The 3,008-nt window shown below is 37.4% G+C and overlaps 1 non-coding gene across 1 annotated transcript; it reads left to right on the forward strand.

Moving 5' to 3' along the window:
- Nucleotides 1-551: 551 nt before the first annotated feature.
- On the forward strand, nt 552-658 carry LOC141680065 (small nucleolar RNA R71). The gene has a single exon (XR_012558237.1). It is a non-coding gene; the product is annotated as a small nucleolar RNA R71 (small nucleolar RNA).
- The last annotated feature ends 2,350 nt before the right edge of the window (nt 659-3,008 follow it).

Below are 3,008 nucleotides of genomic sequence, written 5' to 3' on the forward strand. Positions count from 1 at the left end.
GTTGAAGTTGTTGCTTCGGGGCATACTGCGGTTGCTGAAAACCAGGAGGGTTATACAGCCGTGCTGTATATGGCTGATAAGATTTTTGCACCGCATTTTGATTGTTGATCCAGCTGAAGTTAGGATTATTGCGGTTGTTCGGATGATAAGTGGCTGGAGCTTGTTGTTGTGATCTCTGAAAGTTGCTCACAAATTGAGCTGATTCGCTAGAAATAGCACACTGCTCAGTTTCGTGTGCTCTCGCACAAAGTTCACAAACACTGGTAATCTGATTAACTCCATAATTAGCCAAAGAGTCTACTTTCATCGTTAAAGCTTGAAGTTGAGCATCTATACCAGTAGCTTGATCCACTTCCAGAATTCCTGCTACCTTACCTTGCAACATTCTTTGCGTAGGATTCTGGTATTCATTGGTTGCCATTAGCTCAATCAACTCATAAGCTTCATTGTAGCTTTTAGCCCATAAGGCTCCACCAGATGCTGCATCAACCATAGGTCTATAGTGTGCACCTAGACCATTGTAGAAATAGTTTATAATCATCCAATCAGGCATGCCCTGGTGTGGGCACTTCCTTAGCATCTCCTTATATCGATCCCAAGCCTCACACGGAGATTCACCAGTTTGTTGAGCAAACTGGGTAAGAGCATTCCTAATTGCAGTTGTCTTTCCCATATGAAAGAATTTAGTGAGAAACTTTTGAGCAAGATCCTCCCATTTGGTGATAGACCCTGGTGGCAGAGAATGTAACCAACACTTCGCCTTGTCCCTCAAAGAGAATGGGAATAGTCGTAGCTTGATAGAATCTTCAGACACATCGTTGAACTTGAAAGTGTCACAAATCTTGATGGAATCCCTGATATGTATGTTGGGGTCTTCAGTAGGATTACCCCCAGACTGAACTGAGTTCTATATCATCTAAATCGTGCTCGACTTGATCTCAAAAGTGTTAGCCTTGATGGCTGGTCTGATGATGCTTGACTGAATGTCATTGATATTAGGCTTAGAAAAGTCCATTAAAGCCTTAGAATTATCTGTTTGATCCTCCATCTCTAATAAAGGTGGTTCTTCAATTTTCTCTTTTTCAGCTACTTTCTCTTAGTCCTCGAAATCTTCCCTACGATCCTGTACAACTTCTTCCTCATCTTTTTCCAGAAGTCTCCTACGAACTCGTGAACGCGTTTGCATAAACGATCGCTAGATCACCTGAAATATAACAAGAAACAAAAGAATGTAAGTAACAATGTCCGAGTCAATGAACTTTAACGATCACTGATGACAAACACATAAACAAAAAGTTAACACTCCAGTCCCCGGCAGCGGTGCCAAAAACTTGTTAGGGATAAACACGCGCTAATAATTCACGCAAGTATACGCATTCGCAAGTAATATAGAATCTTTTCTAGTTTGTTCCCACAAAGACTAGCATTGGTTAACTATGTAATTTTTGAACCTATGCACTGATGATATGGTTATTATCCAATGCTAAGACGACCACAAATTGGGTTGTTTATACTACGAATTAAACTAATGATTATAACTAAGATAGTAAAGAGGGTTGTAAATTATATGAGATAAACATGTGATTCTAACTTCATTAAATACTTCATGCAATAACCTTATTGTTCTCAACCTTAGCATGTAATGGTGATGACACTAACCAGATAACACGAAACTGCTAAACGCCAACTTTCATTGCACGAATAACATATTACCATACATCCACAAAAGAGATAGAAGCTGAATAGACACCAATTATATTGAGACCCTATATGTCTATAGAATTTGATAACATAAAGTTTTAAAGCACAAGTTATCTATCATGATTACACGGGGCAAGTAAGATGGGCAAAATTACCTACGAATCATGCATAGCAATAACACATGAACCTATGCTAGCATGGCAAGTTCTAAATCCTTAAATTCATTGTCGCTTCATTAAGAATTAACATGCTATCTTACTAGTTCGTGACTCTTATAAGACGAATAAGCACAACCAATACTAGGTTATCATACAATCACCACACACTAAGGCATATAAATGTTAGGGCTAAACACGCGCTAATAATTCACGCAAGTATACGCATTCGCAAGTAATATAGAATCTTTTCTAGTTTGTTCCCATAGAGACTGGCGTTGGTTAACTATGTACTTTATGCACCTATGCACCGATGATATGGTTATTATCCAATGCTAAGACGATAACAATTTTGGGTTATTTATACTACGAATTAAGCTAATGATTATAACTAAGAGAGTAAAGATTGTTGTAAATTATATGAGACAAACATGGGATTCTAAATTCATTAAATACTTCATTCAATAGCCTTATTGTTCTCAACCTTAGCATGCAATGGTGATGACACTAATCAGATAACACAAAACTGCTAATCGCCAACTTTCGTTGTACGAATAACATAATACCAGACATCCACAAAAGAGAAAGAAGCTGAATGGACACCAATTATATTGAGACCCTATATGTCTATAGAATTTGACAACATAACGGTTTAAAGTGCAAGTTATCTATCATGATTACACAGGGCAAGTAAGATGGGTAAAATTACCTACGAATCATGCATAACAATAACACATGAACCTATGCTAGCATGGCAAGTTCTAAATCCTTAAATTCACTGTCGCTTCATTAAGAATTAACACGCTATCTTACAAGTTCGCGACTCTTATAAGACGAATAAGAACAACCAATACTACGTTATCATACAATCACCACACACTAAGGCATACAAACAATTTAACTAAAGAAATCCATAAATAAATCCGCTAGAACCCCATGATAACGATTAGCCCATAATCGGACTCATCATCAACATGGGTTCCGATGAAAGCATGGTGTAATAAATGTAGTCTTTATAACGATTTAACAAAACCAAGTATGAAACAAGAGTAAAGGTTCACAAGTAAGAAAGTTAGCATCCAATTTACAACTTAGGACAAAGATTCACAAGTAAAAACAAGATCTTCTCCGTCTTCGTTGAATCCGTGCTAA

The sequence above is a fragment of the Apium graveolens genome, chromosome 1, assembly GCF_009905375.1.
Source record: "Apium graveolens cultivar Ventura chromosome 1, ASM990537v1, whole genome shotgun sequence".
NCBI lineage: Eukaryota > Viridiplantae > Streptophyta > Magnoliopsida > Apiales > Apiaceae > Apium > Apium graveolens.